Genomic DNA, 25,188 nt, shown 5'->3' on the forward strand with positions numbered 1-25,188 from the left:
GTCCCCTTACTATTACCAGCTTTTCATTGGGTCCCCTTACTATTACCATCTTTTCATTGGGTCCCCTTACTATTACCATCTTTTCATTGGGTCCCCTTACTATTACCATCTTTTCATTGGGAATGGCAGGCTTTGTTAAGTGGATTCCTTTCTAATTAGTCTTCCGCCTCAGTGCAATCTCGCCAGCAAAAATGACCTTCCTCTACCTATGAAAGAATGCTTTGGACTCCGCTGTCAGAAACATGAATTTGACTTATTAAGGGTGTGTTTTAATTATGTAAGGAAACCTGAATTGTGACCAGGTTGAAGTGAAATATTTTGCCATGAAAAGTCAAGTCAATATATACATTTTCCTTGTTTAAAAGTATGCATGATACACTTCTAAAATATATAATGAAAGGCACTTGTCACATGCCTAGAAATATAACTATTATCTGGAACATTTCAGGATCCCCTTGAATAGCTGGTGGAGTTCAGATAGACTGAGTCACAAGCTGGAGTATTATCTGGAACATGTCAGGATCCCACTGAATAGCTGATGGAGTTCAGATAGACTGAGTCACAAGCTGGAGTATTATCAGGAACATTTCAGGATCCCCCTGAATAGCTGGTGGAGTTCAGATAGACTGAGTCACAACCTGGAGTATTATCAGTAACATTTCAGGATCCCCAGAATATATGGTGGAGTTCAGATAGACTGAGTCACATGCTGGAGTATATCAGGAACATGCCAGGACCACCTCTGAAAGGCTGCTGGAGTTCAGATAGACTGAGTCACAAGCTGGAGTATTCTCAGAAACATTTCAGGATCCCCCTGAATAGCTGGTGGAGTTCAGATAGACTGAGTCACATGCTGGAGTATATCAGGAACATGCCAGGACCACCTCTGAAAGGCTGCTGGAGTTCAGATAGACTGAGTCACAAGCTGGAGTATATCAGGAACATGCCAGGACCACCTCTGAAAGGCTGCTGGAGTTCAGATAGACTGAGTCACAAGCTGGAGTATTATCTGGAACATTTCAGGATCCCCTTGAATAGCTGGTGGAGTTCAGATAGACTGAGTCACAAGCTGGAGTATTATCTGGAACATGTCAGGATCCCCTTGAATAGCTGGTGGAGTTCAGATAGACTGAGTCACAAGCTGGAGTATTAGCAGTAACATGTAAGGCTCACCCTGAATAGCTGATGGAGTTCAGATAGACTGAGTCACAAGCTGGAGTATTATCAGGAACATTTCAGGATCCCCCTGAATAGCTGGTGGAGTTCAGATAGACTGAGTCACAACCTGGAGTATTATCTGGAACATGTCAGGATCCCCTTGAATAGCTGGTGGAGTTCAGATAGACTGAGTCACAAGCTGGAGTATTAGCAGTAACATGTAAGGCTCACCCTGAATAGCTGATGGAGTTCAGATAGACTGAGTCACAAGCTGGTGTATTATCAGTAACATTTCAGGATCCCCAGAATATATGGTGGAGTTCAGATAGACTGAGTCACAAGCTGGAGTATTATCAGGAACATTTCAGGATCCCCCTGAATAGCTGGTGGAGTTCAGATAGACTGAGTCACAAGCTGGAGTATTATCAGTAACATTTCAGGATCCCCAGAATATATGGCGGAGTTCAGATAGACTGAGCCATATGCTGGAGTATTATCAGTAACATGTAAGGCTCACCCTGAATAGCTGGTGGAGTTCAGATAGACTGAGTCACAAGCTGGCGTCCTTATCGACCAAGAAGCCAAGGTCGGTCGAAAGACAGAGATGGTAAAGAGCCTGTCTCATCTGGTGATGTGAGTACATGCAAGCTGTGGTTGGCCTGGGGTATGTTAACTTACGGCAAGACCAGACCGTAGAGGAGAGATCGGATCCCCGAGCTCTGCATGAGAAGTGCATTAGCTGCTGAGCTGAGCAACCGAAAGGAAGCGTATGCTCCCAAAGAGGTAACGCCATTGCGAAGGGCGAACAATGGTAACAGAGGCTGGGACCATAAAACCCGTAACGAGCAATGCCCTAACGAGGCCCTGTTAATGCAAGCCTATTAGACGGCCAGAGGGCTTTGCGGAGCCCTGGGAAACTGAGACATTGGCACTCAAGGCTGGAGAAGCCACAAGGCTTACGGGAACCCAGGCAACCCGTACAGACAGACACCCCTACCAAGGCCCTACTAAAACAAACCTGTCAGAGGGCCAGAGGACTTTGGGGAGTCCTGGAAACATAAAACATAGTGAACAGAACTGGGAGCAGAGAGAACCTGGAGGGTCCCAGTGTTTAAAAACAAGACAATGACACTGTCAAGCACCAAGTCAGACATGATCGTTGTGCTAAGAAAACCGGGTCTTTTCTGAGAAAAGGGAACCGTATGCAATATATTTGAAGACCTATACATTGGCATACAGAACCTGCAGGGAGGCTGAGGACTGTACTGCAAGAAATTGATGAACTTTGTGGAAAGAAATACAGAACGGGATGACTTTTTAGAAACCTTCTTCTGGCAAAAAGGATCCATGTGATGGTCCAGGTCAGAAGCCAAGGACAAAGGCTCTTGCTCCAGCCTGCTCCTTTTATTGGTGGGTTTTCCTAAGTGGTAGGGCCCGTTAGCTATTAGGATTTGGACGAAGGACTATCTCTTTTGGACTTTGTCGAGCCCCCTTACTTTTGGTTTTGTTAGACAGGGACTTCCCTCATAGACATGGGGCTAGACAGGCATTTTCTTAATATTTGAGTACAAACTCTTGTATATGTCACGAGTCAGTCGGACTCCTTCTTCTGACTCACCACAGCACGCTCTGCAATTTCACATGTGACATGTGCCACTTATTAACGTCATAGAAAGCAAGAGGCAGAACACACTAATAAGCGCCAAAGTTGAAACATTTTATTTCTCTCGCTCTTGCCAGGAAAGCCCTTCTCATTTCATTCATTTTAGGCTGCATATTTACTACAAAATGCCCACCATTTACCATAACCAAGTTCAGACTAAAGTCACGAGGAAGGAAGGCATGGTTATCAGAAGCACAACAGACACAATCTAAGGGTGTTTCTTGAACAGTATTTGGGTGATAAAAAAACTAATCGGCACCTAAATCTAAGATGGGAGCAAGCTACGACCATCAAAGTAAAGAAAACGCTGTCCTAGTGGTGTTGTGTCAAATGAAAATGCCCTATATTAATAATTCTATTGCCAAATCCTTACTCTATGTAACTAAAGGTTGTGGGACAATGATATGTATAACAAGAGAGTAATGCAAACTGAAATGTCCAAAATGGTTTTGGTAGTTCAGGACTGCTGGACTAATACACTCTCTTCCCCACGTTGCATCACGGGACAAGGCGGAACAATGGAATGACAGTGAGCACCCCTTGAGTCTATAGACATCAGGAAGCCGTTTCCTCAGAAAAGGCAGGATCCCTCGAATCAATGTCTTTTGCCTGGTAGCGCAAGACTTTTCCCAAGCTCTCACCATGTGGGATTCTCCTCTTCTGCTGCTTTCTCGTGATGCCCCTTTGTTGGGTTCAGCTTTGTCTTTACACCACTGTTCAATCACTTTATCAAAATGTTGCATTCACTTTGCCTTGCTTTCACTTGGCATCCCTCTGTCGGGTTCACTGTAGCCTTCAAATCACAGTACAGTTAACTTTACCATTTCTACTAGCTTGCAGCATTCAAGAACTCTTAATGTCTTTTTAAACAAATATTTGGGTCACTCAGGTGCGCCTCCTCTGCGCTCAGACCTTCCTCTGTAGGCAGTTCTAGCTTTCCTTGATCGGGCACAAGCCTTCAAACCACCAGCATCGCACTTGTTACTTTGCAATCTTTTACGCTTTCACTTTGACGTACTTGCCAGTTCAATACAGAGACTTCCGATAGGCGATCGCGTCTCACTGGGTCCCTCTGTCATATTGTAGCAAGTGGGTTTACTTTTCTCTTTCTGACAGCTGATGTCCTACGCGCAACCCACAATACTGGATACAGTTCAAAGGTTTATACCGGCCTCTTCTATCAAGGCTTTCTGGTATCTGCAGTTCCTTTCACTACTTGTCAAAGACTGTATGAGGGGCCTTGTACCCTTGACTTTCTCCTCGTATGACCACTTTGACTATTCGCCTCCTTTCTTAGTCATTTTCTTTCACGGCTTCTCTCACACGCACAAACTCGGCATTCTCCATTCTTGCTACAATGTTCTTTCGCTAATGGTTTCTCGACAACCTAACAAACACTTCAAACATTAATGTCCATTTCATTTATCATCACAAGCCAGTCTCCCTAATCACTCACAGGCAGCAGTTTATACAGTTTAAAGAGGCCTTCCGTTCAGTCAAGGCTTTTGGCCCAGCATTGCTAGCCTCCTTTCAAGTCCTCACGCCACATATGACGGAGGTACCACCCTGACCTTTTGCAGTGGCAGGGAGTTGCCCCTTTGGGATTCTGTAGCAACTTCCACCTCGTAGCTGGCAGGACCACAGCCTTTTGTTCGCCTCCTGGTCCCGTCTGCGCTGCTTCCATAGTCGCACAGCCTTCCCCAGATTTCCTGCTCTTCTGCACAGCTGGTCTTGCTCGCTACTGATGCCCTTCTTGCCTTGCTTTTCGGGGGCTCTCATGCTCTGCCTTTTATCCCAGTGGGGAAAGGTAACAGGATTCAGGTGCCAGTTATTAATGTTAAGTACCTGACTCTGCCTGACCCTGATGTTGGGACATGTCAAACGGACTAGTTGTGTGAGTGTGACTTTCCGTGAAACACTTTGTCCGTGCAGCAGAGTGTGTGTAGGAAAGGGGGGGATAAAGTTCCTAGATAGTACATGGAATGAGGGTGTTCTACAGGGAAATGGGTACAGGGGTCCCGCGTCTCTCCTCCGGGTGCCCCACTCCCCAGGGAGCCCCCATACAGGTGATTCTCCCACACTGGTCTAGCCCTGGGGTCTGGACCCAATCGCGATGGCGTGCCCCGGCCACTTGGATGACAGATCCCAAGGGACTAGTCGGTGAGACACCCTTTGGTTTTCACAGAACCTTGTAAAAAAAGATAGAGCCATATAGAGGATTTAGGCTGGGGTGCATTCTTGCCCCATGCCTCTTCAACCACTACGTCTCGGACCTTGGGAAAGCCCTTGAGGATGTACATTTTTCCCCCAATCGTATGGCTAGCTGAAAATAAAATGTTTAACATATGATGACGACATCGTCCTTTTCGATAATTCTTCAGTTGGCCTCCAACGAATGATTAAAGATTGCCATTTGTTTCTCAACCTCATAAAAGGTTGCAAGATATGGCCTATAAATAGCACAAAACTGGAGGTAATGAATCCTTTGACTTACGTAGGATTCACTTTCTTTAACAAATGAATCCTAAAACTATACACGTAATATTTAGAAAAAGGATGGTCTATTTTTCTGCTCAGCTGAAGAGACTGAATGACAGATTTTGACCCTCTTCAATCATCCCCCTTTTTAAATATTAGAACAGTAAAGAAGTGCCTTGTGTTATTTACGGTTTTGAGCGTTGGCATTTGGCTGAAAGGGATTAGAACGTATCCTTTGGAGAAGAGGACTATGTGATGAATCCTGCAGAGTCATCCCCAAACCCCAACTTAAAGTCTCCTCCAATGTGGACAGGAAGAGGCTGTCGCTACTTGAACCTAACCCTGGGGGTGGTGTTAGGAGGAAGGATCACATACGAGGAGACGGCTATCAAAGAGAAGTGATGACTACACTCAGAGAGAGGCAGTATTCATCTTCTTCTGAGGATGAAGATAACATCATTCCCAGGTATTTAATGGCTTACAATCAATGTACCAATCCTTCTAATATTAATGTCCAAAGAGTCTGTTATAAAAAGTCAACTAAACAAAACAAAGTTGGTGCCTCAAAGGTTCAGGAATTAAAGATGAAAACCTTGAATTGTAATAATTCTGCCTTAATGAGAAATTCTCACTCTAATGTGAAATTACAAACACTTTCCACAATTTCCCTTTACTCTAATAACTCTCAGTTCATAGAACAGTCTGACTTAATTAAAAATAACACACAACAGCTTAATGTTAGACATTCCTCTAAGAACTTCAGGTCCCTTAATGCTAAATGTACTGGGAGTGGAAGAGGAGTACAGAGGCCATAAGGACACATTATGGTGAATATTCAACAGTGCAGTCTAGTTGCTGTCATTCAGAGCACCTGAGCTGGATATATAAAACCCAACATGAGGCACAGCGGGGAGAGGAAGAAAACAAAGAGAATCAAGGTGAAGCAGGGGGAGAAGGCCAAGGAGCAGTGAATGGTCATGCAGGAGTCGTAGCCAGAGAAGCAGAAGCCCGCCAGCAGGATTCACCCCGAAAGGTGAAAACAAGCAGAACCGCAGAGTACGCGCAGGGGAAAACAGCGTGCTAAGAAGAAGCCCCTCCGAGGAGGACACGTACTCAGAGCAGTGTGTGGCAAATGGGCGAAGCCACGGAAGATCAACAGAGCTGTCAACTCTCCCGAAGACCGTCACGCAACTTACCCGAGGTTCGCATTGACGGGAGAGAAAGCATAATGGACGCTGAAGGACCGCTGCAAAGCCTAAAAGCAAGAGGGCACTGCTGCAGAGAGCCAATGAGTTGACAGAGTGAATGCTGACTCTAGAGCGCTTCATAATTAAAAGCTGTCACAAAGCAACATTTTGAATGCAGCACAATTGAAAAATCAAAGCAAAACTTTGCCGAATATTTGAAGGAAACGAAGCTAAGTGGCAAAGAACAAAGTTCCCCTATAAGGGACTACAAGAGGGGAGAGTTTATAACCAATACTACCCACAGCCAAGAGGCTACTGGAACAACATTTCAAAACAGCCACTGAGAAAAGCTCATAGCCAGCATTACCATCAGCCAAGAGGTTGAGAGAAAACCTTAATAAAGCAGCCCAAGCATAAATCTCATTTTCAGAGATATACTTTTGGAAATGCCTGTATCTCACATTGCCAAGACACTTTGAAAACATACTAAGGCGACAAGGACACATCTCTTCCTTTTGGGATTTCAACTTGAGGAAGCTTGCTGCCCAAACTGCTATGAGTCAAAAGGTTGTCTAGAAGTCATTGAGAGACCTTTTGAGAACAATTCTTGTACATTCCGTTCTCCAGATGTCACGAGTCAAGACACTATAAGAAAAGGCAGTTGTTGACCAAGCCTCCTTCCATGGAGATTGGTGTGAAGAACCTTGAAATCAATTTTGCCATCAAGTTTGAAGTTAGTCGTAGGAGTTTTCCTGGCAGGTGAGTTCACCAGGAAAGGGCTTATAGTGCTTAGTACTGCCATACACAGGATTGGGCAGACCCTTAAATGCGCTGGTAATAGCGTTACTGCCGCATTTAAGGGCTACCGCCCAACCCGCGATCAGGCCCACAGTGGTTGAAAAGGACTTTTCTATTTCTTTGAACAGAACTTTGTTGAATCGGAACTGTAAACTAAGTACTCCTGAATTGATCCAGTGGAAGGGAATACAAATCTGGTCACAAGGAGTACTTCTCAAGAACATTTTGCATTTGAAATACAAAACTGTTTTCTTGAACCAAAAGTCAGTCATGATTTCCTTGTATAATTTTATTGAAGGTATTAGTGTGAGGGACAGAGATATTTTGGACACTAGGGGGCTTCATTATGTGGTCAGTGGTAAAGCCCGCTGGTAGGCTGTGGGCTACCGCCGATCCCGTCACACTGTTTCCGCCTCCTGATGTTCCAGTGCCACCGGGACATCATGAGCAGCAGTGGAACACTAAATCCCTATTCCCGCGGAGTCCCAAAAGACTCTACGGGAAGGGGGTCTCTGAAGCACCGGCACTATTGCTAAAGGTGCTGGTGCTTAAGTGAAACCATTGCCGGTAGGGGCCTGAATTCCGTGCCCCTAACGGAAAACCCGTAGTTTGGCGGTCCGGAAAAGGTGCTGGTACATTGCTGCCGGCACCTGTATTTCTGGACTGCCAAACCTGTAATGATGGCCTAGGTAATTTTTCTTTCATTTTAGTTTGCTAGACAGGGACTTCTCTATTAGGTTAGGGAAATTAAGGCATTTATCAAAACCCCTTTTTCATTTGAATAAATGGCAAACCTTGAGAAAACGTTTCCTTTGTCCGTCTTGCATTTCTGACCCCTCACAACTATCACCCCTGAACTGTGAACTTGCGAATGCACTCAGATACAAAACGTGGCTGACATTGTTACTGGGAGGGTTTGTTGGAATCTTCTACTTTTCTTTGTGAGACATTTCTACTGATGAAAGGTTGTTTTGGCCTTGTAAGTGTGCACACACACAGGAATGTCCCGTTATTGCATACTTAGGAAGATTCTTTACTTGGGTGTTTGTTAAATATCATAGATCTAGGCTCAAATACATAGATAAAGGAGTTGTTATGGAAGTGGTGAGTCAGAAAGAAGACGCAGACTCCCAGAGGACATTAAAGTATGAGTTTTAATGCCTAACTTTCCTTATCACTATGGGAAGTCCCTACCTAACAAACTAACTAAGCTGCTTGTCATCAGTCTTGGAAGTCCAAATAAATAAGTCCTCTGTCCAAAACTATCCCAACTGAACCTACCATTATGTAAACTAACTTAGGCTTGGAGAATGACTCCCTTCTCCTTGGATTCTTGTAATATCACTCTGTCATTTATTGTATGACTCTTAACTATCTACTCGTTACTGCTTTGATCAGTCTCTGTAACTCTTCCAAGTGGGCTTGTGAAATCTCTTTTCCCTTTTGGGATCTCCTTTCTAGATGCATTACGTGTTTCACTTCTTCACTGTATCTTTCACTGTACACTTGTTTTTATTTCTGGCTAAAGGTTCTTTTCCTCCTCTCTTGAGTATGGTTCACTTCAGCTTGATCTATCCAACCTTGTCTCTGGAGGATAACTCAGTGGTAACGTGCTCGCCCTGGAAGCAAGACGACGCGGAGCAACACAGCCTCGATCAAGGTTCCGCGCTTAGAAACCGCAGGGTATTAACCACATCATAAATAACCAATTACAATTACAACCATGTATCCCTGGCACAATTTTTATCTGTTTCTGGGCTTTCATGTTATCACACTCTGCATTCACTTTAGAATATCTCTCCCAGGGTATAGCTTGAGCTTTCAAGTTATCACACTTTGAATCTGAAGCAGTCTTTTCCCTTTTCCCTGGGTATAGCTTGAGTTTTCAAGCTATCAAACTTGTATTTAATTCAGAATCTTTTCCCTTTTCGCACAGTATGGAAATAAATATCTTCTTTCCCAATATTGGCTTTTTAAATGATTTGCCATCTTTTGTTCTCACTCTTTCTCTTGACTTGTTGCAAGATGAATTGTGCTTTCAAATTGGTATTGAGATGAGTTGGATCTATAACATAACGATCCCCTCCTTGAGGCTACCCATTACTCCTCTACTCCCGTTACGTTCTTCTTCAATTGAGAGTGTCTTCTGGAGTCGGGTACCCGGGACCTTTCTAGTCGGTTATCACCCGCTGGCTTTTTCCCATTCTCTGTTGGATTCTCGTTTCTCTTCCGTGTTCGCTCTTGAAACGTGAGACCGGACTGCTTCTGGCTCCCACTCTGCAATGCCCTCAGCGACGCTGTTTGGACCACTGGTCCACCACGGATATTTCCCTGTGGTCACACCACCATTTGTGTTCGGACTCATGCCCGACTGTATTCTCTCGCCTCAGCTATGCTGCAGGGTTGGCGATCTGTCGTTCTGCGACAGCAAGTTTAAAACTCGCAGGCGCTGTGATTACTGCTTCCTGCAGGTGTTCTGTCTCTCAGAGCCTTCCCGTGCCAACGTCTGCTTTCTTCTTTCTCTCCCTCTCCAATACTTGAAGTTGCATTATAATACGTACTTGTCTCAGTGGATTGGTGAATTCTATTTAAAGGGACATAACCTTGTTCATCAAAATGATGGCATCCTGTAGAATTGTGGCTAGAAGGTAGGCACAGAGACGGGGTGGTGAATTAACAAATATTTATTTAAATTAACATATATAGAGAACTATAAGTGGAACGTATTACGAGCCCCGCCGGTCTCATCCAGCTTCAGCCCTCTCCAACGGTCGGTCTCTCTCTCCCCGCCGCACTCCATAGAATCTCCTGCACTGCAGTCTCAGTCCACACGTCACGAGCTGCAGGTGACGCCATAGTTGCACTCTACACATCCCATTGTTTTTTTTTTTTTTAAACTTCTTTTTATTATTCAGCGTGGCAGCAAAACACAGGCGAACAGCACTAGGCATTCACAATATGAATACAGTGTACACAATATAGGCATTCAAAGGTAGCTTCACACCGTAACACAATTAATGGGCACATTTATGGAATAGGAGGAGTGGGGGAGAGCTATGCAAGGGGTGAGGACCTGAGCTGGTGGGGGGAAGCTGGCAGGGGTGAAGCGTCTAGTGTCGTGTTGAGATCAGACATGTATGAACGGAACCTGAGCCAGATGTTCCTAGGCCTGGAGTGAGTAGGTTGCATGTGGGCCCAGGTTTCCTCGGTGTCCGAGGCCCACGTGACTGCCCTTAGCCATTGGGCGTGGGTGGGAGGTGAGGGGCGAAGCCAACAGAGCAGGATTGATCGCACCGCAAGAAGCATGCAGAGGCCAGCTAGTTTTTTGGAGTTACGGGAAAGGCCAGGGAGGTCATGGAAGAGGCATAGCGCCGGAGAAGGATCAATTGGATGATCGAGCATAGTAGACACCGTCGAGCAAACTGCCGCCCAAAACTGTGAAAGGCGGGGGCAGGACCAAATCATGTGTATGTAGTCGGCATCGTCTTGACCACATCTATGGCAGCCAGAGGGATGATCACTGGACATGCGGTGCAGTCTGATCGGGGTGTAGTGGAACCTATGTAATACTTTGAATTGGATAAGTTTAAAGCGGGAGTTGAGGGACACTCGGTGTGTGCGCTCGCATAGGTGTGCCCATCGCTCATCCGACATTTCAACACCCAGGTCCACCTCCCAAGCACGCTTTAGTTTAGCAAATTCTGGGACAGATCTGGACTGCAGCATCGTGTAAAGCCTGGAGATTTTGCCTCTCATGGGCGAGGGGGAGGTGAGTTCCTCGATGGCAGGGTCATCCGGTGGCAATGCGGGGAACATTTGGTAGTTGCGCTTAAGGGTCCTGCGGAGAGACGAATATTGGAGCAATACACTCCGACCGCTCCTCAAGGGCAGTGGGAGATCAGACCATTCGACAAATATACCCTGATAAAACACGTCCCGCAGCAGCTCATAACCCGCTTCAGCCCAGCAGCGGACCGTGAGTGACGACACCCGTGGGACCCCCGGGAAGAAGTTCCAAAGAGGGAGGTTACCATGGAAGGCATGAGCAGTCCCGGTCAGTCTCCAAGTTCTCGCCAGTGCAAGGGATGTACAGGCGACCGGGCTCTGTGAGTCCAGTGCCAGAGGAGCGGGTTGTATCACCAAAGAACGAATGTCGCGGTCACACACCGCCAGCTTCTCGAGTCGGACATGTGGAGGGGGGTCCGTCGTGTTGAACCAATAGGACGTATATTGTATCTGGGACACCAGCCAGTATTTAAGGAAGTCCGGGGCGCCAAAGCCCCCGTTGGTCATAGGGGTAGACAAGGTCTCGATTTTGAGACGGACTGCCCCCGAGTGCCAAAGAAAGGAGTTAACTGTGCGGGTCAAATCACGGAAGAAGCTCCGGCCTGGCCACAGGGGTACATTGGTAAACCTGTAAAGTAACTGAGGCAACACCACCATCTTCAGTAGCCCTATTCTACCCGCGAGGGATATCGGGAGCTTGTCCCAGATTAGAACTTTGGCCGTAAGATTTTGATAGTTCTCCTTGAAGGTCAGTGACTGCTGGCGTGTTACCGCTATCCCCAGGTAGGTGAACGTGGATTGAGCCCATGTGAATCCCAGTGTGTCAGGAGAGGGGAGGGTGCATTCCGTGAGTGGGAAGAGAATGGATTTCGAGCAATTCACCTTAAGGCCCGAGATCCGACCAAACTGAATGATGTCGTCCAGTATCGGGGGTAGGTTGGTGGAGGGGGAGCGTATGAACAGTAATGCGTCATCCGCATATAGGGACACTATGTCCGCCTGGCCCGCAGTGCGGAGGCCTCTGTGAGCATGAAATTGGCAGAGCATATCAGCAAACGGCTCTATCGCTATCGCAAAGATCAAAGGAGAGAAGGGGCACCCCTGTCTAGTCCGCCTGGCGATCTCAAAGAGAGGGGAGCAGCGGTCATCGGTGCGGACCCTGGCCACAGGGGTCTAGTAAAGCAATCTAACCCAGGAGAGAAAGGAGGGACCAAATTTGCAGCTCTCGAGAACCCGCCACAGATACCGCCATGAAACTGAGTCGAATGCTTTTTGCATGTCGAGTGTGGCCGCCACTGCGCTTGTCTCGGGGCTGATTCTGTTAATTATGTTGAATAGACGCCTCAGGTTCAGGGAAGTAGAGCGACCTGGGATGAAGCCCGCTTGATCCAGATGGATGATGGATGGTAAAAGGGGAGCTAGACGGAGAGCCAGAGTCTTTGCGTATATTTTGACATCACGATTTATAAGTGATAGCGGGCGATATGAGCCACATTGCGAGGAGGGTTTGCCGGATTTAAGTAATACTGTAATTGTGGCCTCACGGAGTGAAGGGGGAAATACACCAGCCTCCACCGACTCCTCCCATAAAGCCAGCAAGTGGGGGAGCAGCAGTGACTTGTAATGCTTATAAAATTCGACTGGGATACCGTCCGAGCCGGGGGCTCTCCCCGAGGATAAGGAGTCCATAGCCTCTGAGAGCTCCTCTAGCGTGAGTGGGGAGTCAAGGGAACCAGCGGTCTCGGAGATAGAGTCGACAAAGGAAGGGCATCGAGAAAGGAGTCGATCTCCGCCATCGAGACCTCATCTGAGTTAGAATATAGGGTTTCATAAAAAGTGAAAAATTCCGCATTGATATCCTGTGAGGAGACAGCCATGGAGCCGTCGGGCCTCTCGATCCCCAGTATGTGTGGGGACCCCGACTCGTGATGGATCAGTCTCGCCAGAAATCGGCCAGGGGGTTCACCCTCCCCGTATCTCCTCGCAATACCGGGATTGTCCAAAAACCTTTGTTCGCGTTCAGCGAGGGATCGAAACGTATCTAGCTCCACCCCGATGTCCGCTAGGTTACCCGGGGTAGAGTGAAGTGAGCATGTAGCTTCCAGGGTCGATAGTTTGGATTCGCTCGCGACGAGATCTCTCCGGATCCCATTCTCCTTGGACAGCGCAATCCCTCTAATATATGCCTTGAAGGACTCCCAGAGAGTGGCCTGAGATGTTACCGAGCCCGTGTTAAACCCAAAGAACTCTTCGATAGACTCCTTGAGCTCGGAGCAGAACTCCGGGTCCAGTAGGGAGAGGGGCTTCATCATCCAGCAGCGAGTCCGGCCGGGGTCCGGGCCCCAACCTACGGTAATCGTAACTGGAGAATGGTCAGACAGGGTTCTGGGGAGAATCATTAATTGTATAACGTTCTTAACCAATACGTTGGAGATCACCCACCTATCAATTCGGGAATAGGAGTCGTGAACCGAGGAGTAGAAAGAGTAAATGCGGGAATCCGGGTAAAAGAACCTCCATGCGTCTACCATGGCCAGGCGTGGTAAGGATGATAGGGCCGCATAAGCTGCCCTGGAGAGATGACGGGGCTTGGTGCCAGATCTATCGAGGGCTACATCGAAGATTGTGTTGAAATCACCACCCCAGAGGATGGGGACAAGGGGGAAGCCATCGAGGAGGGACGTGATCTGTACATAAAACTCCGGGTCATCTAAATTAGGGCCATAGATATTCAGCAGAACCACTTCCTTGTTCTGGAGTGTGGCATGAAGCATAACATACCTGCCTTGGGGGTCAATCTGTGAGGAAATAAGGGTGAACTTGAGACTCTTGTGAATGAGGGTCATAACCCTGCGGCTTTGAGTAGAGAAATCGGTGAAAAATCTGTGGGGGCCCCAGGTTTTGGCAAATCGCATGCACTGTTCCGTGCGGGCATGTGTCTCTTGAAGAAAGAGAATCTTGGACCCATGGCGCTCGGCCTGCAACTGGAGCTGTCTCATCTTTTTATAATTGCCCAACCCCTGTACGTTCCAGCTCATGAAGATCAAGTCACTCTCGGTCACAGATGCAGTGGCGTTTGAATAAGAGAAAATGGCAATAACCAGTGGGTTAGTTCCGCAGTCCTGTGGCAACCATACCTCAGTGCCACTACGCGGTCCGCCCTTGCTGCCAGCGCTAACTTTTTAATAACATAACCCCAAACATGTCCCACCCCCACCCACATCCCTCCCCCAAACAGAGGGATGACAATCCCAACCCCCCTCAACCAAAACCAAACCAGAGGCATCAGCGCCTGGGGGCCTGTAGGCCGGACTGGCCGCGTCGCTCCGGGCTATGGCAGATCCAGTAGAACAAGAGGTGCCCACAATAGAATTACCAGTAACTAGGGCAAAGTTTTTGCACATGGTGGTATGGCACATATTTGTAAAATGAGCAGAGCAAACAGATTACGGAATAGAGGATCAGTGTGGTCCCGATGCAGGGGGGCGGCCGGGCCTGGCCTCTCCCCGTCGGGCACAAAAGGGTAACTGTAGAGCCGTGGTCGGAGGAGGGGGATCAGCCAGGGAAATGTTCGTCAATGAATTTGGAGGCCTCCTCTGGGATCGTGAAGAAAAACACCTGGTTAGCATGTTCTATGCGAAGTTTGGCGGGGTAGAGCATAGCGTATTTGATTGAGTGGTCTCGCAATCTTCGCTTCACCGCTTGGAAATTCTTGCGTTCACGTTGGACGGCTGTTGAAAAGTCCGGGTAAAGATGAATTCTCGCACCACCCAGTGATAGCTCACCCTTGAGCCTTGCGGCCCTGAGGAGGGCGTCACGGTCACGGTAGTTCAACACTCGGGCTATGATGGGCCGAGGTGGAGCCCCAGGCTTAGGTTTAGCCGTCAGGGCGCGGTGTGCCCGCTCAATAGCAAAGTGAGAGTAAAGCTTGGGTGAATCCAGGAGTGACAGCAATGTATGCTCAACAAAATCCTCCATCGGCTCATGGATTTCGTTCTCGGGAACCCCAATAATGCGGAGGTTGTTACGCCTTGAGCGGGATTCCAAGTCTTCATTCTTCTTTTCCACCTCAAGGACTCGGCCGGAGAGAGCGGCAACCTCAGAGTGCAGGGCACCCAGTGCGTCCTCAGCGGAGCCGACCCGTGTCTCGACCTCCGACACTCGGCTATCCGTTCTCTCGATGTGGGCTTTAATAGAGGATATAGTGTAGTTCATATCATCTAATTTTGAGTGGAGTGCGGTGAAGCCCTCCCGGATAAAGTCCATCATGTTTTGGGAGACCGGGGTTGTATCAGATGAAGCGGCAGGGGCCTGCCCAGCGGGCTCCTCCGGCGGACTCACCGCCGCCCTCGCAAACATGTTGATGGAACTCTGTTTCCTCACGCCCCCCTTGGTCATCCTGGCAGTGTTGAAGGTCGGGCGGGGTGAGGGGGTCCCACAGCCCAAGGAGAAAGGCGGGGGAACGCGGACCAGGCACCATGCGGCACAGTATATAGAAGTGTGGTATGGAACCGGGGGTAGCCCGAAGGAGCCAGAGGCTATGGATCAATAAGTGGAAATGTTGCGGCTGCCAGTACAGATTGTAGAAGCTTAGAAGTTTAGCTAGCCCAGGGGGGGCCTGGGGGGCGATGCCAGGGGAGCACAAGAGCAGGAGACCCCAGGAGTGTGGACGATGCCGCCCGGTCGTCGCCGGGGATGTAGGGGTTCAGGTATGCTTGACCCAGCAGGGGCGGGCCGGCCACAGCCCCGGGAGCAGCGATGTGGGGCGAAGCAGGACCTAGGTGAGAGGTAGAGCCTGTGTAGAGTGGTAGCTCCGAGAACGCCGCGGCCCACCCCGGGGATAGGAGACCCCCAAGAGTGGGGATATGGATGACCAGCAAGGCCCAGGGGTGCCCCCAGTAGGACAAATGAGTGGAGGGAGAACCACCAAGCAGGGGGGCACACTGAAAACGTTGGTGCTTATGGGAGTACAGGCACAGCGGGCACGGGGGAAGATCAGTGTTCGATGTTTGCCCCAGGGTCACGAAACCAGACAGGGGGGCACGCAGCAGCACCCCCCCTTGACGTACCTTAGTCCCCCCTGCGAGCCTGCACCTGAAGTCCTAAGGCGCACTGGTTGGAAGGTCCCATGTGATCCAGCAGGCCTTGGGACCGCTCAGGAGACGGCGATCTAGAGGCAAGTGAGGTCCAGGGCGCCCCCGACGAGGCGAGCAAGTGATGGCGGAGGGGCACTCCAGGGGGGGGGTTCAAGTGTGTCAAGTGCCAGTCCAGCACGCGAGATCCCAGAGTCCAGCAGGGGGGGAGTGGGGGGGAGGTGAGGTGCACCCCACCACCACGTTTCCCGACAACCCCAGGTGTACACCGGCAGGGCCGGTCCGGGGGGCACGGCGTCTGGTGTCCTGTGGCGCGTAGGAGTCCTTGAACGTGGTGCCGAGTCTCAGAGCCGCAGCGGCCGCAGCGGGAGATGGTCGAAGAGCAGGCGCGGGGCCGCAGCCTCCAGGGGCCCGTCCCCACGGGACATGGGACAGCAGAAGCAGGCGAGGGGGGCTGGGTCCACGAAGCCTCCGGCAGGCCTCCCCCACGCGAACAGCAGGTTCCAGGAGGTCGCACAGCCACGGCGGACGCTGCCGCGGCACCCCACAGCAGCCGGGGGTGGTCCAGTAGCAGGTACGGGGCCGCGTCTCTGACGGGCCCTCCCCCGCAGGATATGCAACAGCAGATGCGGGCGAGAAAGGCTCGGCAAGTCTCCCCCCGCCAGGCTCGATGTTGGCGCGAAGCCGCAGCGCTGATGGGGGAGGGGAGAGAGACGTTCAGATCTCGGGGCTCCGATTTCGATCAGGATCGGGGCGGATGGTGCCCAATATCTTCAATAAGCAGAGTTGTGCCCTCCAGGGCAGAGTACCAGGCAGGAAGGCGCCAAAGGAAGGATGATAAGATCTGCCTGCCATGGAGAGGAACGCTCAGGCGGCCATCTTGTTCAACGCTCAACAGCGCCCCCCTACACATCCCATTGTTAAGATGGATTTCTGAACTCTGACCTGGTGGACAGAGTTTCAGAAGGCCAGCCTAGTTTCTTAGAACAGGGTAACCTTCTGGACAAGACCAATCAGGTAGCTATGGCAGACGGTCAAGACTATGGGCCTCATTACGAGTCCGGCGGTAACCAGGCGGTTTTACCGCCTCAGTTAACGCCGGACTCGTATTACCATTCCGCCTCCGTGATTCCCGGAATTACCGGGGCATTACAACCCCGGTGACCTGGGAATTCCGGAGGCGGAATGGTGTAAATCCCCATTCCCATATAGGACTCAATGGGAACGGGGATCATGGAAACACCGGCACCATCTCGTGATGGTGCCGGTGTTTCCTCGTCCGCCTGCAGGCGGGCGGTGTTAAACCCGCCAGGTCAGACCTGGCGGGAACATCACCTCCCGCCTGCAGGACTCGGGATCGGGCGGTCCAGAATTAACAGTGGCGGCGAGTTTACCGCCACTGTTAATTCCGGACCGCCCGACCTGTAATGAGGCCCTATGTCTCAGGAGGGGTGAGGGTGACTGAAAGACTTCAATGAGCACACAGAGCAAGGACACTTACCAATTACTCCCAGACAGGTGTATTTATCAAAAATATAAACACATTCATTATAATGCCTTTGGAACTCACCACACAGTAAAAGAATCACAGCAATTCTACTAAACCAACACAACTCTATCAATACAAGATATAAAAAAGACCATTGAGGTCTAAAGGGTTAACAGCACGAAATATGTCCACAACCTAGAAGGGAAGGAAACAGGCAGTGCAGGTAGTCTTTAGTCTCCTTCGACATCAAACATACACCTAACTAAGAGTCAGTCCAAGCACTAAGAAGAGAGGAGCCTTGTGCTCAATAGTGCATGCAATGCAAGCGCACGCGGTTGTTCCAATGGGCAAAATGGGGTCTCTTCAGGGGTCTCTAGCAGCTCAGGAAGGTGGGTGAGGCGATGAAGAATAGATTCCCACAATTTAGGGAGGGCCTCCACTTGAAGGCAGAGGCAGTTCCAAGGTTCGGGAATAGTTTGCTAGTTCGCACTAGCAGTGGAAAGGAGAGTGATCCCCAGGGGCCACTCATGCGTAAAAAAGGGTGGAGGTGCTAGTGGCCACTAGTTAGGGTTAAGGTTACTCACCGGCCCCAGATGCACTCCGGACCAAACATTTCAGTTCGGAAGATACAGCGATGATTCCCAAATGGGACAGTGGCGATTTCCTGAGGAAAGGATCAGGCCATTTTCACTGCAGCAGGCTTCAGGGGCAAGAGGGTCACAAATGCAGCGCACCTGCAAAGACCGTTGCCGTGGCTGGGCAACACAGTAACCGTGTTTACTCCGGTCCTGGCGCACTCATCTCACTTTAGACCTGGGAATGCCAAGTGTTTTCTTCGAAATTCGGTGTGAGGGTGCCGGGGACACAGAGCTAGCAGTATACCAAGTTTTGAGGGCCTCTTCGAAACAGCAGCGGAGACAGAATAAAGATCCTGCGTAAACTGGTCAGCCCACTGGTTGGCCCAGTGACACTTCCGAGAAGGCTTACTTGCAGGTTTTGTTGAAGATGCCGAGAATAGTTGGTCCCACTATTCCAATAGGTCGAAGCGTCTACGCAGACCTTCTAGGACAACCAGATGCAGAGGGGTCCCACGGGACGACAGCGGGCTCTGGGTGCCAAACCTTCCAGCAGTTCACCAGCAGTTCCTCGACTCGGCTTCTTAGTTTCAGGATACTTGGATCCTATCCTTCATTCAGTGAGAACTCCAGAGATGGAGTGGGTGTTTTTGGCCTCCTCTTATCCAGAGTCTCGTTCACGCCAAAACGAAGAGAACCCAATGGGAGATCTGCTTACAAACACACACTCCATACATGGACCAATCACGGACCACAGTGGTTCCAGGCATTCACAGCACTCCAGACTCTCTGGCACCCAGGATGTGTATTGGGGACAGACACCCCAGCCCACATCCTGGAGGCACAAACACAAGCTATGTAGAAGCCAGCGAAAGCTTGGCGTTTTGCAGGAAACTGCATGACCAAATAAGAACAGACCCGGGTCGGCTCTACCTGGGGAAGGCAAAGGGGCAAGATGGCCAAAGGACAGGACAGGGAACCTCATGGCATGGCCATTTTGGAGCCAGGCCACCTATTCATGCCAAACAGGGTAATCGCGATTTAAATGGCAGGAAAGGGTTAAAATTATAGGAAAAGATAAGCTGCCACCAGCCCTGTCCATGACACATCTGCACATCTCCTAAAAAGTCCATTGAGAGTATCTAGAGCCTTTAGAAATGACTATGAGACCCAAGTACACTGTAATGGAAGGTGCATTGTGCACTTGTTACATGTTGCAGAAAAGTTGCAACATTGGAAAAGGACTAAGGGAAACGAAGTCTCCCAGTACTGACTGTCTTAAGGGCATGTCAGTTTCCCCATTAAAAGTGAGCAAAAGCCCAGAGGAGTGCAGTTTAAGGCTATGCTTCTCTGGCAAAATCAGTCTATGGTGTGTAAACAGCAGCAAAATGTTTGGGGGTGTACAACTGGAGGGAAAATACATATAAATATGAAATCTTTCCTAACACCCATTCTCTTCACAAAACCAGTCTGAAGCAAATATGTAGATTGAGAACACCTCTGTTGATTACTCAAAGAAACTATGTACAGCATGGTGAACTTCTGTGCAGGCTGCCTTCTACACATATCCCTTAGATGTTTGGATCTCTGATAAATTCTCCCCGATCTCAACTGGACAGAAACCCCAGCTGCATGACCAGGCAAGGAAAATACAAACTTGCGTTTCTCTAGTGTTCTCGCATTTTCTGAGGGAGAAAATTCTCTAACATCTTGGAATTTTCTGGTAACGTTCTCTTTCTCTCTGGTAACACTCTCTTCCTTTCTCACCAGAAACACTGTCTCCATGTTCCATACTCTCCCATCATCCACTCTGACAGCATGTTTGAAGACCTCTGAAACCACACTTGGTTTGGACCATCTACAGCACCCCCCTCTGAAGGCAGGGGGAAGTTTGATTCTTACTTTACCTCCTATAGTGGGAAAAGCATTGTCTTTCTTAATACCAATGCGATCATGTGCCTCTTTGTTCCTCAACTGACTGCACCTGATGTTACTACTAATATTCTCCACTTTGTCTCCAATTGCAGTATCTTTTCCCAACAACACCCATACAAGCTTGGTATTGGCTTTCCTGCCTCTGCTAAGTTCAAAAGGAGAAACTCCTGTGGTGCAATAAGGAGTAAAGCTGTGAGCAACAATCAGCTCCCTCACTGCTCTCTCCGAGTCTCTACCATTGGCCAAAGCCCACCTGATACTCTCTTTGAGAATTTTAGTGAAACGTTCTACAACTCCATTGGTCTGGGGATGGTATATGGCACTTTTCTTATGCTCAATGGAGTTCTTCTGACAATATTCTATAATTTCCTTACATCTAAATTGTGACCCATTGTCCGTCCCAATAACCCTGGGGAAACCTTCCCGTCCACAGACTTTGTCTAAAAACTCAATGACTGATTTGGTTGTTATATTGGGTTTGATCAGAACGTCAACCCCCCTAGGTAATACATCAATAACCACCAGGCAAAAAGATTGCACACCATTACTCCATACAGGACCTACAACATCCATTCCCAATGTATCCCATGGGTATTCTGGGATGTCTGTGATGACAATAGGGGATTTTTAACTCACACACACTCTGCCCCTTCTATTGAAAAGGATACATTCTCTGACAGATCTCTCGATTTGTAAATTGCAGCCTGGCCACCAGTAATCATTTCTTATTCTCTGCTTTGTTTTGACGATTCCCTGGTGACCCTCATGGGCAATATTTATAAGTTTGTTGCGAACTTTGAATGGAGGAATTATTTTGTCTCCTCGCATAATTTTGTCTCCTTGGATACATAATTCATCTATTACATTCCAAAACAAGAAAGACGCAAATCATCAAAAGATTTCTTCTTCATATATTCCCCTCTAGTTATAGTTTGAGTCTGTTTAATTTAATGTCTTGTCTCATAGCTTCTTCCCACTCCTCTTGTGGTACTGGCACAGATGTTATGGACAAAACAACTTCTTGTTCCTTTTCCTCGTTATCTATTTCTGTCAAAGATGTCAGTCTTGATGAACAGTCTGCTGCAAAATTCTTCACTTCAGGTGAATACTTAACTGTGCAATTGTATTCCTGCATCTGAGACACCATCTTCTGATGCGATTTGATACTTTATCAAAACCTTTCGATATGATTATTTAAACCAGAGGTTTATGATCGGTGCAAAATTCAAATCTCATGCCCCAGATGAAATTCCAAAATTTTTCTGCCACCCATTTAACTGCCAATGCTTCTTTTTCAATTGTGGCATATGACTTTTCAGCTCCCTTCAGCAATCTGGAAGCAAATGCTATCAGAAATTGCGCCTAGACCAACATTACTGGCATCAGTAGTTATTACTGTCTTCCTGTTGTTCCTAAAGTTCTGTAATGCAGGAGTTTTCGCCAGGGCCTCTTTGATGAACACAAATTCTTCTTTGAATCCCTTTTACATACGAACACACTTTTCCCATTGATAATTTCATGCATGGATGTGGTATATTTCACAAAATTTCGAATGAATTTGGAGTGATACTCCGCCATTCCCAGGAATGTTCGAACTTCTACGCAAGAACTTGGTTTAGGCACATTTTCGATTGCTTCTGCAAGTTGTCTTTTGGGACGTATTCCTTCTGATGAAATAATGTGTCCTAGATATTTGATTTATTGTCTAATGATTTTGCATTTCTCTTGACTTAGAGTCATACCTCCTGCATGTAATCTCATGAATACTCTGTCAAGTCTTTCATCGTGAACCTTCAAGTTGTCTCCATAAACCAAAATGTCATCTTGGAAGCACAGAATAACTTCATCTCTACCAAATAGTTTATGCAAGACTTTCTGAAATACTGAGGCGGTGGAAACAACCCGAATGGCATTCGCTCATATTGAAACAGACCTTCAGGCATGATAAATACTGTGAGACACTTGGATTCATTGTGTAGCTTCACCTGATGATAAGCAGATGTGAGATCCAAGGTTGAGAAGAATTTCGCAGGGTCTATTGTTGATATGATTTCCTGTATGTTGGGTAGTGGGAGTCTCTCCAGAACTATGCACTTGTTAAGTTCTCTCATGTCGACAAAAATTCTAAGTTTCACTGTTTTCTTCCTCAAAACTACTAAATGGGAAACCCATTCTGCTGCATCTGTGTTTTCTATGATTCCTTGACTTTCCAAATTCTTTCATTCTAATTTTACCTCTTCTCTCATCAATAAGGTAATGTCGCGTCGTTTCTGCACTGCTGGTTTGCAGTTATCTTTCATTTTGATCTTGTGTACAAACCCGCGTGGACAACCTATCGTATCCCTGAAAACTTCATTCATCACTATTTCTCTGTTGCTGACGCTTCCTACAGCAAGTACTGTTTCCTCAGCATTGGAATCCAGTTTGACTTGAGATTTCTTTGGTGTGTTCAACTCAGCAAGGGAGTGTACCCTCTCTTGGTCACATACACTTTGCCCTTGGCTTCTCGCTCCCTGAATTTCAAAACAGCCTAGAACCATCAATCAAGTCAATCTCTGCACCACCATATGCTTTGGGATTGATATTCACTGACCCATTTTATTCCACTCACGTTGGGGTAATACATTGTATTTGACACCAGAGTCAATCATCATGAACATAGCTGTGTCGTCCACAGATATAAGGGCTTTGGGGCTGTCTATCTCTTCTTCATTTTCATCAACTACCACGGATATACATTCTTCGCTCTCTTCTTCACTATGGTCACTTCCAATCCAATTGGTGGAAGCCTTCTTCGTTCTGCAGCATCTCGAGAAATGTCCTTTTACTTTGCATGTTCTACAGATGATTTTTACAGCTGGCCCTTCTGGGTTGTCCGCCCAATGATTCGCACTATTGCACCTAAAACATCTGCTGGGGTTGCTCCTCCTCAGACTTCTTCTGCTAGTGCAAAAAGACGTTCTACCTCTCCTGTCATCTCTCCACGTGGATTTTTTGCATTCCATCTACCGTTTCCCGTTTCACTGCATTATCATTGACAGTAGATTTTGCATCATTCATCCTGGATAGATTTGCAGGCTGTGGTGTGATCTCAGTCTTTAAGTTTGCATCTTTCATTCTGTTTTCTAATATGCAGACACATTTTTCTGTATGCTCCACTTCTTTAGCCACTCTTAAGACGGTATCCAGAGGGGGGATCATCTTCTGATCACAACTTTTCTCTAACCTTTGCACTGTTGCACTCTAACATGAATTGATCTCTTAATGGCTCGTCAAATTGATTTTTAAAGTTGCATGTTCTGGAAAATGTCCTCAGAGTTGTGATGTATTGTTCCACACTTTCACCTTCTTCGTGCACTCTTTTTCCAAATGTATGGCGCCTGAGTGTCTGGGGTGGACAGGATGTGAGGGAGGTGCCCGAAACTCCCTGTGCTTAGTCTCCTAGGAGACCTGAATGCACTCTGGCGTGATTGGCCGGCTGGCTGTCCGGCAAGGACAGCCACCCTGCTGTGTGAGTGACAGCCAGGCTGGAATGAATGGGGGAAAACTGTTTAAAAGCAGGTCTCTGGGACTTGGAAAGCAGAGTCGACCATTGGAACGAAAGAACCGAAGACGAGCTGAAGGAAGAGAACTGCTGCAACTCCTGGATGACTGGTGAAGCCCTGCTGCAGGTCTGAATTGCCCGAAACTCCATCGACAGAAAAGCCTTTCAAGGTTAACTTCTTCCCTTGATTTTGGTGGGAACAACCAACTCGTAAGCCACCTGGACATCTTCCCCATCTGGTCGAATTTTCATCAGAGTGCTGTAGAACACCGGATAGCCAGAGGGAAGGAAACCAGCTCGTCTCACACCTTAAACTAACGTCTTGATAAAGCTTTTTGGCTCATCCCTGGGCAGTTCAGGAACCTCCCGACATCCTCCTTCTTGTCCCCACGACTGAAGCTCAGGAACAGCAAGATCTGCTCGAACTGCCAGGAACAAGTGCCTCAGCTACAGCTCTTCTTCATTGAAAATGTACTGTGCAAACGCGGTCCGGAAATCTTTTTGGCCATCGCGAATGTTCTTGGAAACTTTCTCAACTTCGAAGGCTTGTCCTTCCCTAAACATATGTAACTTTTCGCCTAGCCAAACTCTTTTAAACTCTGTGGTAAAGACTTAACTGTTATCTACCAGAACTGTGCTATCCTATACAAAGACTCTGAAACATTGACTTTGGCCAAGGCCTATTGAGAAGAATTGCTGTTTGTAGTTAATTGAAACCCTTTGCCCTGCCTATGAATGTATTTGGGCTGTCTATTCCTATAACCTTGTCTTTTTACCCCTTTATTAAATATCTGAAGTGCCATTTTGCTCCCACTTCAGGGGACCTAAACTTGTTCATTTACTTACCGGTTGTGTATTTGTGGTTTATTAGTGTGTGATATTGAGCTAATCTTGCTAATGTAATCTTTTCAAACTGACTGAGTAAATAAATGTATATTCTTTTACCAAGAAACCTTAAGTGTCTATTTGAATCAGTGTATTTGTTGGTCCTTTGTGTAACCTGTTCTACTGCTCACTAAACTCTTGAGATAAGTCTGGCTGCTCAGCCACTGCTACCACGTAACCGAAGGGTACTGCATGTGATTCTGCCTAACACTGGGGATGGCTTACAGCTTTGATTTGGCTAGCTCTCTATCTGCTTGCCACACACTCACCTCCTCCTTGGGAAATACCTGATTAACCTTGTGATACGTATGTCTGTGGAGAATTGTAAGGCAATTCTACAACTGCTCGAGCTTTCTGCCTCAGGTCTGTTCTAGCTGCGGCTCTATTATACGAGCAGATGGAAGCTTGGATGTGACTTCATCCCCCAAGGAGACCCTACTCCACAGGATCCTTCCTCTAACTGGTCCCTTAAAGGGAAATTACCTTTGAAAGGCAGAAATGTGACAAGCCCATGCCTTCCGGGCATGGTTTGGTGAGGGTAGCCTGAGGATTTTCCCCAGCTGCCCAGGTGCTGCATCACATGGCTTGTGGTAGCAG

General features: G+C 47.9%; 1 protein-coding gene across 1 annotated transcript in view; it reads left to right on the forward strand.

Annotated features, from left to right (window-relative positions):
* The window catches only part of LOC138452928 (NACHT, LRR and PYD domains-containing protein 12-like), a 716,497-nt gene that overhangs the window by 584,087 nt on the left and 107,222 nt on the right, over positions 1–25,188 (forward strand). The window lies entirely within an intron of this gene.

The sequence above is a fragment of the Ambystoma mexicanum genome, chromosome 4p (genome assembly GCF_040938575.1).
Source record: "Ambystoma mexicanum isolate Mex_15411 chromosome 4p, UKY_AmexF1_1, whole genome shotgun sequence".
NCBI lineage: Eukaryota > Metazoa > Chordata > Amphibia > Caudata > Ambystomatidae > Ambystoma > Ambystoma mexicanum.